This window comes from Chlorocebus sabaeus, chromosome 4 (assembly GCF_047675955.1).
Source record: "Chlorocebus sabaeus isolate Y175 chromosome 4, mChlSab1.0.hap1, whole genome shotgun sequence".
NCBI lineage: Eukaryota > Metazoa > Chordata > Mammalia > Primates > Cercopithecidae > Chlorocebus > Chlorocebus sabaeus.
Genome location: NC_132907.1, coordinates 26,222,122 through 26,237,739, shown reverse-complemented (window position 1 = coordinate 26,237,739; position 15,618 = coordinate 26,222,122). Strand labels below are relative to the sequence as shown.

Sequence of the window (15,618 nt, the reverse complement as noted above, 5' to 3'; positions counted from 1 at the left end):
TATTTCTGAACATTTATATTTTATATTAATATAGTCTTTTTTTTTTTTTTTTTGAAACAGAGTTTCACTCTTCTTGCCCAGGCTGGAGTGCAATGGCGTGATCTCGGCTAACTGCAACCTCTGCCTCCCAGGTTCAAGCAATTCTCCTGCCTCAGCCTTCCAAGTAGCTGGATTATAGGCACCTGCCACCATGCCTGGCTAATTTTTGTATTTTCAGTAAAGATGGGGTTTCACCATGTCGGCCAGGCTGGTCTCAAACTCCCGACCTGAGGTGATCCACCCGCCTCGGCCTCCCAAAGTGCTGGGATTACAGGGGTGAGCCACCATGCCTGGCCCAATATAGTCTTATAATATGAACACAGCCTTGCAGTGCTTAGCGCCTCTGCGAATAGGCCCAGCATATCCTCTTCATCTTTTCCCCCTCTGCCAAGTCCCCTCCACAGGCCACAACACTGGCTCACCCTCCAAACACAGACCTAGCACGAGCTGCACTGAGCTGAGCACAATGGCCATGAGATGATCCTCCCTCCATGCCCTCCCCTCTGCCAAGTGAGGACAGCGTAGGGCTGATGCCTAAAACCAGACCAGTCAGTCTCCAACTCAGCCCTGTCCCTGTCCTTTGTCATCTGGCAACATTCTGTCACAAAGCATTGCAAGTGGACCTCAGTTTACTTAGGGTTCAGCATGGGAGGCCACCTGGCCACCAAAAGCTGGCAAAGAAATGAGGACTCCTGGCAGGTTATAACCAGACTGCAGCAACTCCCGAGGACCTGAAAGGGGCTGCAAAATAAACTTGGGCTTCCCTCTTTACAACATGATGTGGGATGCATGGTGCTTCTGTCATGGAGTCAGGCAAACTTTATGTGTGGCTGTTAAAGTAGGGAGCAAGCCTTATGCTCCAATCCATCTGATAGATTGGCCAGGAAAATATCACTAAAAACATTCCATGGAATTTATTTTAAGGTTCCCAGTCAGCACAAGCTATTAAAATGAAACAAAGTCATAGCTTGCTCCTCAGTAAGTCTCATCTTTCTGTTGTCTGAGGATTTCCCATGATATTAGGATAAGGTTTGTATAATGTTTGCTTCAGGTGATTTAGTCATCACTAGAAGTGGAGAAGAGGGAAGAACTCAGTGGGTTATTTCTGCCTAAATGCCCCCCAAAGCCGCCAACTGCTTGGCCTGGCTTAACTCGAACAACTAGAACAGTGGTTTCCTTTTTCTTTTACAGAATGGGTGGCTTTCCAAACTTGAAATGGGGAGAGGGGCCTGAAGATGCAGTGGTGTGACTGAAGCTACCAAAACTGTCAGCCAATACCATCCTCCTCTGCTTCAACACAAAAGAGAATGAGTTTTGAGAGCACAACCTTAGAATAAACTGTGTTAGACCTCAAGGTTGCAGGGAACTGGAAAGCCGAGCTGAACTCTCCCCAGCAGAACAAGCAGCTGGCTAAATCGTTAACTAGCAGTTCTCTCCTGCCCCCCAGTGCCCTTGGCTGCCCAAAGGCCCCCTGAGCCCGAGACTCCAGATCTTTCCTTTCCTCCAAGTCAGCTTCTTCTGTGTCCTGTTCCCTCAGGGCAAAGCACTGTATTTTCCAAGGTAACACCTAGTTAATCTAATACAATCTAATCTGAAAGACTTAGTATTATTGGATTATTATGCTATTCCTCCTAGAGAACACAATTTGCATTCTAGAGACACAGAGGCTTAAACTGAAGGAGTGGGAATTTCCATTACACTGGTAGAAGAGGAAGGGATGCAATTTTACAAGGGGTGGGAATTTCAAGACCAAATGTTAAAACTTAAAACAGCCTTGCCTGTTCCTACAGCTGGGAAGGTTTTGAGTTTCATTATTTAAAAGCTACCAACCCGTGCCTCTGTGTAATCTTTTTTCTAAAATTTTCCCCCATCTCTTCAGTATTGATGTGTTAAGAGGCTCTGGGCTTTCTTTTGACCTGAGTAATAGTAACGATTGGTCATGCCAGAGCTGTACTTCATCAGTGGGATTTTTTTCAATAATATTTTAAAATAATACTACCTCCCCAGTTATTTAAAAGTAACCATGCCTTACATTTAATTATTTTAATTTTGGTCTATTTTTTAATAAACCTAAAAAGCTACTTCAAAGATATGCAAGAACTCTTAGAAATAACTACCACTGGCTGAGTGCGGTGGCTCACACCTGTAATCCCAGCACTCTGGGAGGCAAGGCAGGCGGATCACGAGGTCAGGAGATCGAGACCACCCTGGCTAATATGGTGAAACCCCATCTCTACTAAAACTACAAAAAAACTAGCCGGGCATGGTGGCGGGCACCTGTAGTCCCAGCTACTCGGGAGGCTGAGGCAGGAGAATGGCATGAACCCGGGAGGCGGAGGTTGCAGTGAGCTGAGATCGCGCCACTGCACTCCAGCCTGGGCGACAGAGCGAGACTCTGTCTCAAAAAAAAAAAAAAGAAAGAAAGAAAAGAAGTAACTACCACTTATTGTATATATACTAGATGTCAACATAGTATACAATAGAGGCTAAGCCAATTATATGTGTTGTCTCATGACACACAACCCTATGAACTAGATGCTACTATTTCTATTCTTTAGGCCTGAAAACTGATGTTCTCAGAATTTAAACAAATGTAGCCAAGATCACAGTAGTTGAAGGGTTGGAGGAAGAATTCAAACACAGTTCTGTCTGCATTCAGAGCCTGCCCTCTTAATTACCACCTTTTCCTACCAGCTAAGGGGAAGGCACGATAGGGACAAACAACAATACTTCTATCTTGAGCTGAACAATCTTACAGTAACTGAGGTAGTAACTCCCAGGTATGGTCGCTGAAACAGCAGCATCATCATCCCCCAGCAAACTTGTTTAAACTGCAAAATTTAGGGCCCACCTCAGACTTTAAAAATCACAAACTCTGGAGATGGAACCCAGCAATCCGTGTTTTAAGACACACACTTAAGTTTGAGAACCAATAAACTAAGCGTCTATATTAGTCCATTCTCACACTGCTATAAAGAACTACCTGAGCTTGGGTGATTTATGAAGAAAAGGGATTTAACTGACTCACAGTTCCACAGTTTTAACAGGAAGCATGACTGGGAGGCCTCAGGAAACTTATAATCATGGTGGAAGGTAAAGCAGAGGCAAGCAGCTTCTTCACGGGAGAGAGAGAGAAAAGCGGAAGCTCCACACACTTTTAAACCCTCAGTCTCTTGATAACGCACTCACTATTACAGCAAGGGAGAAATCCACCCCCACGATCCAATCACCTCCCACGAAGCCCCTCCTCCAATTTCACTGAGATTTGGGCGGGGATACAAATTCAAACCATATCACCATCCGTGTGAATTGTAACTCCAGAGAGATTTGAACAAACATTGTTGCCACATGCTTGACAGGTGTGTAACATTGTGAGCAAAAAAGAAGTAATCAAGAGAAAACTATTTCTCAAACTCCTGTGAGGTAACCTAGTAAGACTGACTTTAAAAGCAGTATAACAGGTGTTTCTGAGTTTTAAAAGAAGATGAAGAGTTATCTAAGTTAGTTATATAATACCTAGTCAGTTCCCAGTAGTCTGCTCCCTGTCTCTGCAAAATTATAAGGAACAGTGTTAAAAAGCACCTGTAGGGCTCATTTGATGAGCATCTGAACAGCCTGCCTCACCCTTTCTCTTCACTCTGTGCTGCTTCTTTCTCTAATCAAAATAAGACAGGGGCCGGGCATGGCGGCTCATGCCTGTAATCCTAACACTTTGAGATACTGAGGCAAGTGGATTGCTTGAGCCCAGGAGTTCAAGACCAGCTTGGGTAACATGGCAAAATACTGCCTCTACAAAAAATACAAAAAAAATGAGCTGGGTGTGGTGCTGTGTACCTGTAGTCCCAGCTACTCAGCAGGCTGAGGTGCGATGATCACTTGACCTGGGGAAGTCAAGTCTGCAGTGAGCCGTGATCATGCCATTGCACTCCAGCCTGGGAGACAGGGTGAGACCCCATCTCAAAAAATAAAACATAAAAAAAAATAAGACCGAGAGGCCAGCTTTGGCCTGGGTGACACCACCAGTTTGGGGCCTTCCACTCCCTCTAGCTGGAGAACCTCTGGGCAATAGCCCAGGGTGCAGGTGCTCTGTGCACCTGCCCTAATGACTCAGGTCTGGGAATGGATCATTTTCCAAGACGCAGGCTCTACATTCAGTTTCTCAAACCCCTTGTGTCTTTCATTCCCTTGAAGTTTGTTCAATATTCACCTAGGTGTGCCCTGAATAAAAGAAAATAGAAATCATGGCATCATTTTATCTTTACCTGAAAAAGAAAAACGATTTGAGTTGGTTTTCAAACAGGACCACAGGTCAGAAGTCGAAGGACAACTTCCTTGCTGGGGCTGAGTCAGTGACTTCATCAACCTTCTCAGACCACGGTTCAGCCATGAGCACCCTGCTTCCTGCAGGGAAGGAGTTGTTCTGGTAGAAAACAGTTTGGATTCTGGAGTCCCATTGACCAGTGGTGCAATTCCAGCTCAGGAATGTGCTAGCTCCAAAGCAGTGGTTCCTTCGTGTCTGACTTTGGGCGATATACTTCACGTTCTTCAGCCCGGTTTCCTGAACTGCACTGTTTGGGATGGAAAGGGCAGGAGTAACATCAACCCAATGAGAATGGAGAGAAGCAGGACACAGTGGCCTAACCTCATTAGACTACCTCAGGAAATGCTAAATCAATGTCAGTACTACTGGCCAGGCATGGTGGCTCACAGCTGTAATCTCAACACTCTGGGAGGCTGAGGCAGGTGGATCGCTTGAGCCCAGGAGTTCAAGACCAACCTGGGCAACGTACTGAAATCCTGCCTCTGCAGAAAATACAGAAATAGCCAGGCACGATGGCATGTGCCTGTAGTCCCAGCTACTCAGGAGGCTGGGGTGGGAGGATTGCTTGAGGTAGAGGTTGCAGTAAGCTGAGATGGCGCCCCTGCACTCCAGCCTGGGTAACAGAGTGAGACTCTGTCCTTAAAAAAAGGGGGAGCGGGGGTAGTCAGTGCTTTTCCTCTTCCCCTTTAAAGTAATGAGATAGATTTTCACCTGACTTTTTGGGAGCACTAACCCGAAAGAGCAGTCACCAGGAGTCATATAAACAGGGGTTGAGGGCCCGATCATCTCACAAGTGTATCTCAGGAAACTGGGACATATGTGTGTGGTTTCTAATCCTGAAACACAGGACAAGGCCAGGATGCCTCATACCCTGAAGAAGGGAATAACTATAATCCCTGATTCTGGGTCACATCGCAGGCTTTCTCCTCAGACCTCTGGGAAATGCTGGACTCTCTTCCTCCCCCACAACACCCCACACATAAACACACTCGAAACACAGACAAATGCAGTATTCAGCTAATCCCTAAATATGCAAGGGAGTGACAGACCAATGCACTGCAGAGAAGAGAAACACCACACTCGGGGTCCGGGTGTGAAGTTTAAAACCTTTCCTGGGGACATTTGTATTGTATTTTTCCCAAAAGGAGAGAGCCCTCTGCTGGTGAGTGGACACCGTGCTGGGGAAGGGCCTGACCGGACAGTCCACGTTAGTCACACTTACCGGCTGTTTGCTCCTTTTCAGGCTGCAAATGTGTAAGTTATTACCAACTGGCTAAGTTTTCATCCGTGGCAGAAACAAATTCCAGTATTATTTAATGAATGTTGATGGTACAAAGCCCAAATCCCATAAAACCCTCTTGCCTGGACTAATTACAGTTGACTACAGCAAAAAGCGGGGATAAAGAGAGGATACAAGAACTTTTTTCGGCTCCTCCATAGTGCATGGATAATCTCCTAGAAATGTTTCATGCAGACAGCTCTGCCCAGTATTTGGGCTGTAAAAACATCGTGTCAGACAGTTTGGAAGACGTTGCAAACAACCTAAATGTCCGCCAAAAAAAATGAGTAGGTAAGTTATGGTGCATCCAAACAATGGAATACTATGCAGCTTTAAAAAAAAATAGTGAGGAAGTTCATTCTATAAGAATATAGAAAGATCGCCACATCTTTATGTTTGCGAAGGAAAAGCATAGAAACAATATGCATAATATACTGTCATTTGTGTAAGAAGGAGGAGATATGTTTGTGTTTGCTTCTACATACATAAATTTTTTTTTTTTTTTCTTTGAGACAGAGTCTTGCTCTGTCCCCCAGGCTGGAGTGCAGTGGGGCGAACTGGTCTCATTGCAAGCTCCGCCTCCCGGGTTCACGCCATTCTCCTGCCTCAGCCTCCCGAGTAGCTGGGACTACAGGCGCCCGCCACCATGCCTGGCTAATTTTTTTTTTTTTTTTTTTTTTTTTTTTTTTAAGTAGACACGGGGTTTCACCGTGTTAGCCAAGATGGTCTCGATCTCCTGACCTTGTGATCCGCCCGCCTCAGCCTCCCAAAGTGCTGGGATTACAGCATGAAGTATTTCTAAAAGTTTGCCCAAAGAACTAATTCCAGTGGTTACATGTTTATAGGGGTGTGAGGACTGCAGGAATGGAGGACACAGGTGAGAAGAAACGTTTCACCTTGTTACATATTTTGACCTTTGATGTGACTATTTTAATCAAACATTAAGTGGTTTTTAAATGACAGCCAGAATGGACTTGAAGTTTGCCTTTACCCAACACTTCGGTAACAGTTAACTTTTATTTAGCACTTACTATGTGCCAGGCAACATGCTAAATGCCTTAGGTGCATTAACTCATCTATTTAACCCTCACAACTACCCTATAAGGTAGGAACTAATCTTGTCATCCACATTCCAGAGACAAGGAAACTAAGGGACAGAAGGGTTATTTGCCCAGGTTCACACAGAGAAGGCCTCTCACCAGGCTGACTCCAGATTTCTGCACAAACACCGTTCTATGCAGCTGCTCCAGAGAAAGTGTTTCCAACACAGAAAAGCTGGTATCAGAGAATATTGTCGGCTAAAATTCCAGGATTCCTAAAGTTTGGAGAAATCCTTTACTAGTGGTCTCAAACATGAGATTTCCCTTGATTAGACAAACACGTACACCATTACTCACAAACATACACTCATAGATTCTCACACACTCAAACATGCGTACATTCTCACATTCACACATACTCACACATCCTACAACACTCACACACACACATCCTCTCACGCACTCACACTCATATATCTCACACACATTCACACTCACATCCTCTCACACACACATCCTCACACACACTCACACTCATATATCTCACACACATTCACACTCACATCCTCTCACACACACATCCTCACACACACTCATACATCCTATCACACACTCACATTCATACAACCTTTCACACACACACACAACCTCACACACTCACACATCATCTCACACAACTCATACATCCTCTCTCTCACACACACCTCACACACTTACACACACATCCTCTCACACACACTCATACATCCTCACACAAACACATCCCCTCACACATACATCCTCTCTCACACACACATCCTCTCACAGACTCACACACACATCCTCACACACTCACACTCATACATCCTCACACATATCCTCTCACACACTCACACATCCTCTCACACATACACACATCCTCACACACACACATACATCCTCTCATGCACACACATCCTCTCACACACACTCATACATCCTCACACAAACACATCCCCTCACACATACATCCTCTCTCACACACACATCCTCTCACAGACTCACACACACATCCTCACACACTCACACTCATACATCCTCACACATATCCTCTCACACACTCACACATCCTCTCACACATACACACATCCTCACACACACATACATCCTCTCATGCACACACACATCCTCTCACATACTCACACTCATACATCCTCTCACACACATCCTCTCACACACTCATACACATCCTCTCACACACACACATCCTCTCACACACACATCCTCTCACACACTCATACTCATACATCCTCCACACACATCCCCTCACACAGTCATACATCCTCCACATACATCCTCTCATGCACACATACATCCTCTCACACACTCATCCTCTCACACACACACATCATCTCACACACTCACATACATATCCTCTCACACACACACATCCTCACACACTTACACTCATACATCCTCTCACACACACACATCCTCTCACACACTCACACATACATCCTTTCATGCACACATACATCCTCTCACACACTCACACACATCCTCTCACACACTCACACATACATCCTCTCATGCACACACATCCTCACACACACTCACGCTCATACATCCTCTCACACTCATACATCCTCACAAACACTTCCCCTCACACACTCATACATCTTCTCTCACACACACATCCTCTCACACACTCACACATCCTCTCACACACTCACATATCCTCTCACTCACACACATCCTCTCACACACTCACATATATATCCTCTCACTCACACACACATATCCTCACACACTGATACTCATACATCCTCTCACACACACATCCCCACACACATCCTCTCACACACACACATCCTCTCACACACATACATATCCTCTCACACACACATCCTCTCACACACTCACATACATATCCTCTCACACACACATCCTCTCACACACATACATATCCTCTCACACACACATCCTCTCACACACTCACATACATATCCTCTCACACACTCACACACACATCCTCTCACACACTCACATACATATCCTCTCACACACTCACACACACATCCTCTCACACACTCACATAAATATCTTCTCACACACACATCCTCTCACACACTCACATACATATCCTCTCACACACACATCCTCTCACACACTCACATAAATATCTTCTCACCCACACATCCTCTCACACACTCCCACCTCTCACACACACATCCTCTCACACACTCACACATCCTCTCACACACACATCCTCTCACATCTCACACACACATCCTCTCACACACTCACACATCCTGTCACTCATTCATATCCTCTCACACACACATCATCTCACACACACACATCCTCTAACTCACACACACATCCTCTCACACACTGACGCATTCCCACATACACTCATACCCACTCCCACACCCACTTGCCGTCTCAAACACACCCTCACACCTTCTCTGGCTCCAGCCTACCCTCTCCTCTGTCCCGCCCCGCACAGCCCCAGAGTGTTGGTCCTGGTACACTCCAGCCCAAGGATTCCTGGGCCTCTCTCAGGCCCACTCTCCCTTTGCCAATCTCAGGATCTCCTCTCCATGCATTAGCCTCTCCTGACTAAAATGTGTGCGTCCATATTTCTGTTCCACACAACCCACTTCTATCTCCTAAACGTGCTTCACACACATTTGCACAAAGAACTAATAACACTGGTTACTATCATTAGTGCTCCATGCTATCCAATTCCAGCTTTATTTCTCCTGACAACAAGGACTTTCTCTTCCTCAGGACCTTAAGAAGGGAAGATTGTTTTTCCATTCTACTTATACTTCCAGCTTCTCTGCTTGCACAGTGAATGAAGAATTTCATGCCATTTCATTTTTGACAAGAAAGAGGTACCACCTTCCATCTATCTTAGGACAAGCTGCCGCGCATCTCTTCCCGGTGCTGGAGGACGCACAAGCACTGTGAGACCAACATTTTGTTCTGCCAACAAGCCATTTATTGTCCCTGGAGCACTGACCCGCAAATATGCTAGATGCAAAACCATTTAAAAGGGAGAATGAGATACAGCATTTGACACATGCACTTTTCATTTTGGGGGGATTGGCTTCCACTGTAGAACATAACAGTTCTTGAACATTTTACTGCAGCCCCAAACTCCCTGTTCTCTGCTGTTCCAAATTCTGAAGGCCAAAAATCTATGTCTACGTCTATGTCTGTGCTGTACATTATTTTATTATATAGTGACGGTAAACGGGTATCAAGGTCAGGCACAGAGGCTCCCGCCTGTTTTCTCAGCACTTTGGGAGGCCAAGGCAGGCAGATGGCTTGAGATGGCTGGGGCCCAGGAGTTTGAGACCAGCCTGGGCAACACAGCAAGACTCTGTCTCAAATTTCTCTAATTTTTTTTTTTTTTTTTTGAGACGGAGTTTCACTCTTGTTGCCCAGGCTGGAGTGCAGTGGCACAATCTCAGCTCACCGTAACCTCCACCTCCCGGTTTCAAGCGATTCTCCTGCCTCAGCCTCCCGAGTAGCTGGAATTACAGGTATGTTGACCATGCCTGGCTAATTTTATTTATTTATTTTTTCTTTAGTAGAGGTGGGGTTTCTCCATATTTGTCAGGCTGGTTTAAAACTCCTGACCTCAGGTGATCTGCCTGCCCAGCCTCCCACAGTGCTGTGATTACAAGCATGAGCCACCACACCCAGCCCTGACTCTAATTTTTTAAAAAAAGAAGAATATCAAAATGTCAGAATGCCAGGCATTCATCTGGAATTCTTCTATTTATAATAATTATTAACCTTAAAAAGTACTCTAGAGTCCATTAAAAGTTCATCATCTCATTTAATTTCCCTCTGTAACATTGAGGTTATTGTTCCCATTTTACAGATAAGAAAGCTGAGGTCACAAGAAGGAAAGTGATTGGTCCAAGTTGAAATTGATAGTAATTAGCAGAGCTAGAAGTTGAAACTAGTTCTGTTTTATTATAAATCCACACCAGACTTTGGATCACACATCCTCAGTGGCCCAAACTCTCAGCTCTTGCAAATGAAAATAAATCAACAGTTTTTAGTGTCAAGTCTCTGTACAACATGTGCTGGTCCCCATTTCATGCCTTGGGGCTAGTTATTGCCTTGTATTAATTATTATCTTTCGTGTAGACTTCGCCTCCTAAGTAGTAACTAAATTGCTAGCTCTTTATAGTCAAAACTATGTCTTTTCCATCTTTGTGCCCCACACTTAGAAGAGCTTTTTGCACATTTAGGTGATTTTTAGATCACCACAATAATGACAGTAGCTTTCTGCTTCTCTAGACTGCCCAGCAATCTCTGGACAAATCATGCCTCTCTGCCTACAAAGATGTGACGCAGGTTGACCGCAGTGGTTCATGTGTATAATCCCAGCATTTTGGGAGGCCAAGGCAGAAGGATCACTTAGGGCCAGGAGTTCGAGATCAGCCTGGGCAAGATAGTGAGACCCTATCTCAACAAAAAAATGTTTGTTTAATTAGCTGGAGTTCAAGGCTGCAGTGAGCTGTGATCACTGGCCACTGCACTCCAGCTTGGGTGACACAGTAAGAGAAAAAAGGAAGGAAGGAAGGAAGGAAGGAAGGAAGGAAGGAAGGAAGGAAGGAAGGAAGGAAGGAAGGAAGGAAGGAAGGAAGGAGGGAGGGAGGGAGGGAGGGAGGGGAGAGAGAGAAAGAAAGAAAGAAACAGAAAGAAAAAGAAAGAAAGAAAGAGAGAGAGAGAAAGAAAGAAAGAAAGAAAGAAAGAAAGAAAGAAAGAAAGAAAGAAAGAAAGAAAGAAAGAAAGAAAGAAAGAAAGAAAGAGAAAGAAAGAAAGAAAGAAAGAAAGAGAAGGAAGGGAGGAAGGAAGGAAGGAAGGAAGGAAGGGAGAGAAGGAAGGAAGGAAGGAAGGAAGGAAGGAAGGAAGGAAGGAAGGAAGGAAAGAAAAGAAAGAGAGAAAGGATGGAAGGAGAGAAGGAAGGAAGGGAGGGAGGGAGGGAGGGAGGGAGGGAAAGGAAAGAAGGGGCAAACATGTTTCTCACAGGATTCTTTACACAGGCAAATAGGAAGCAGCTCAAATACCCCACAGGAAAAGAGAAGTTAAATGAACTATGAACTATGGGACAACTGCACGAGAGAATGTTACACAACTACTTAAAATATGTTTTCAGAAACTACTGAATGAGAGGAAAATGTTTACCAAATATTGTGATGACTTTTGCATTTATAGCAAAGGAAAAAAATGCTTAGCGAAAAATACAACAAAATGTCAATTTTTATTATCTGTGGGAGGGAAGTAAAACACAGAGAACTTTTCTTTTCTCTTTCCAAACATTAACTTCTTTTCTGGTAATCCTTGGGGCCACTCATTTCAACCTGTGAGCTTCATTTCTCTTCACCTATAAAAGCAGGAGCAATATTAGTTTCCTTATAAGGCTCTTATAAATAGTTAAAACTTTTCCAATAAGAATCGGTTTGTAAATGAAAAACAATAGTATTAAATTATACAGTAAAATAATGGTATAATTGTATGCAGTTTTCATAACAAAGTCTTTAGATAGAGTAATGCCCTGTCAACCAAGAGTAGAAATTTTAGTGGAATTTTTCTTTTAAAACCCTACAAATGTATCCATTCTTTTAAAAAACTAAACCTGTGCCAGTCCTAGAGTCAGTGCATTATTAGAAAATGATTCTCCATTAATAATCCAAGGAAAACAGCAACCCACCTGCATCCCTAACCTAAATAGTTCTGCATCTCTTTGTATGGGATGGAGGCTAGACTTATTAGCATTATAACCTGGGGATCCCCTTGCTTTTCTGTTCACACAGTTGCGTGATCTAGATAGGGCGGACATGACCAGGAGCTTCTCCCCAGCCTGCTCAGGGTCCACTGCAGGCCCTACACAGAGCAGGGGCAGACCACACAGCATGTCTATGGGGCCAGCCAGGCTTCTAATCTAGTGGGACCCCCTCCAGGACCAATTGCCACACAAAATAGCCATTACCCAGGCAACCCAGCTACCACCAGCAGGTTCCACTGCAGGAGCCCTTCCCTTGCAGCCTCCCTAGAAAGACTTTTCCCTCTTCTCCCTCCCCCACCCTCCATCATATTCAGCTCTAGGTGTAACAGTCAGAGCACTGGGTGGGAGAGAATCAGTCTGGAAAGCAGTTCCCTTCAGTGCTATGAATATGCATTCAGCACCCACTCTGCACCCAGGACCAAGCACACCTGCTCTTCTCTTTAAACTCAATAAATTAGCCAGGCGCGATGGCACGTACCTGTAATCCTAGCTACTTGGGAGGCTAAAGCAGGAGGATCCCTTGAGCCCAGGAGTTTGAGGTTACAATAAGCTATTATTGTGCCACTGCACTCTAGCCTGGGTGACAGGGTGAGACCCTGTCTCAAAAAAAAAAAAAAAAAATTAGAAAGAGAAACCTCAAGTCATTTTTACAACAGCTTTTCCTCTTCTCTATTTCATCCCCTTTCCACACAATCCAGCCATATACATGACTTCATTGGTAAGTAGCCAATATCCACATATCTCATCAACCTTAGTGATTTCAGTTCTATAAACCCAGAGAAAAAACCAACCTTAATCACCTGGCCACACTTCAGCCTCACAGAATCCTTTGGGAAAAACCAAGCTTTCTAGATGATCACAGGTCTTTCAAGCATCAAAACTTCTATGACATCCACGGTTTTGAATGGAAATCCTTCTCCACAACAGCCTGTGCTCTCTGCTTTCTTCCACAGATTGCACTAAACTGAACTTCTCCCTGATGGTGTGTCCTCAGGCCCACCAGTGACTGCCTTCACAGGGCCTGTGGATGGGTAGGGCCCTTTGCCTTTAGGTTCATTAGCCCCACACTGCTGTCTTCTGAGATTTCAATGTTTCTGTCTCTTTCATTCAGGGGCTCCCTGTTTCTACTTCCTTCCACCTTCCCAGCTCCCTTTTCTAATCCATTGCTAATTATGTGCTGGATGTTTGGACCTTGAGAGCTTGTTTGGAGGTTCTAGCAAGCAGGCATAGCTACTTGTATACCCTTGACCAAAGACTGGTCCTCTTCTATCCAGGATGGTCATCTTCAACCGAGTGCAAAGATTCAGGAGGGACACACATGGAGCAGTAAGGGGGGAAAGGGACGCCCACCTAGCCAGCCAGATCAACCGAATCAACCCTGGCAATCAAGGGGATGACAGATGTCACAGCTGGATCACCGTCACAGGTATCTGCTGGGTGTTTGGAACCCACTGATCACACTTGTTGTTTTCAGTGCATACTCAGCGTGGGCTCCGAGGGCCTTTCCCGTGAGTAAAATGCCCACACCTCAGTTCATCAGCTTGATGCTGCCTCTTTTGCTCAGTCTTGTCAGCTCATTTCCTGGTTCTTGCTGTGTTCTAGGCAGATGATTCAAGAGACGTTTTAGACAGTCTCAGTAGAAGCTTTCACTGCATTTGAAGTCATACCTGGGAACTAGACTTAAAATAATAACTCTCCAATGACCCCTGGAGGAATGAGTGGGTGACTTGAGAGGAACACACTGCTGTAGCAAAGATTAGAAATTTTAAAAAAGAAAGAGAAACATAAAGAAAACAGGGAATAAGAGGAAGATTTTTATACTTTCTCTTTTTTTTTTTTTTCCTAGCTGGCTGGTTGCTCCAATTTTTCAAATATTTACCTCCTCACCTCAACCCTGTTCCATAACCTCAAGAGAGGATAAAGTAGACCACCAGAATACATGATGGAAAGTGTAATAAAGAGAGATAAAGATGATTCCAGACATAACAGTAAGCATTATATATTCTAATTCATTCAATCACTTGGACCTAAAAAAAAAATTCTATTTTGTTTCAGTAACTAAACTGGATGAAAGGGCGAGATTTGTTGCTTATGAAACATACTGCGAAGTTTTCAGAGTTTCACAGGACCCTTCTTTATGAACACAAAGTTGTGGTTCCAAGTTGTCTCCTCAGAGTCTTCAGAGCTGTTTTTTCATCCATGTTACCAAAACTCCTCATGCCAACTTTGACCTTTGTTCACTTAATAACATTTACCCAGGTCCTGCTACATGCCTGGCACTTCCCAGAGCATCGTCCCAATAGCGCTTCCCTCAGCTTTTTGTCTCCTCTTTGATTAAAGACAACGAAAAGGCCTCTAGAACTTTGTTGTTAGAATTCTTCCTAACAAATGAACATAAATATACATAAGCATGTTCACTGCAACACTGTTTAAATAGCAAAATGTTGACAAGAATCTAAATGCTCTAAAATGGGTAATTGATACAATGGAACATGCTGCGCTGCCATAGTTATGGACCCAGGAATACAGTCACCTTGTATTAATAAGTGAGAAAAGATACATTTTACAGAAAGACCAGTAACTACAGCATAATCGTTTTTATAGAACTCCATATTACTTATAAACATAGAGTTGCATTTTTTAGTTAGAAGAATATACACCAAAATAGGTGACAGAACTGTGAATGATTTTCCTCCCATTTTTGCTTGTCTTTATTTTCTAATGTTGTTCTAAGCAATTACGCATTTTTTAAAAATCAACCAAAATTTTTTTTTAAATTTTCTCTGATCAAGAGAAACAACTCCATTGCCTTTTCAGTCACTACAAACCTTACTAAAGTATGAGAAAACCTCTCCTTAAAACCAAGTGCATTAAATCCAAGAGACAGAAGCAGAGATGTCAATAATCTGCGTCAGGAAAATCCCAAATGTTATGGCACAGAACTACTGGAACTGGTGGGCAGAGAGGATGCAGGCAGAAATACAATAAGAGACACTTTGCCAACAAAGCAAAATAAAGAGGCTCAGGTCCCAGGTACACCAGCGGGCAGGGATGAGATACAAAACAGAAAAGAGAGGAATGAGGGTAAGGTGGAAGTTTCTGTAAGAGCAGTTGCTCTGCCTCTTCTCTTCCCACTCTCAGGACATAAGGCTCTGTACAGTACGAG

The 15,618-nt window shown here is 44.1% G+C and overlaps 1 long non-coding RNA gene across 1 annotated transcript in view; it reads right to left on the bottom strand.

The window, feature by feature from the left end:
- The window catches only part of LOC103222616 (uncharacterized), a 125,623-nt gene that overhangs the window by 68,045 nt on the left and 41,960 nt on the right, over window positions 1–15,618 (bottom strand). The window contains exon 2 of the long non-coding RNA XR_012092847.1: window positions 4,302–4,607. This is a non-coding gene — a long non-coding RNA (uncharacterized lncRNA). The remainder of the gene's footprint in view (window positions 1–4,301; window positions 4,608–15,618) is intronic.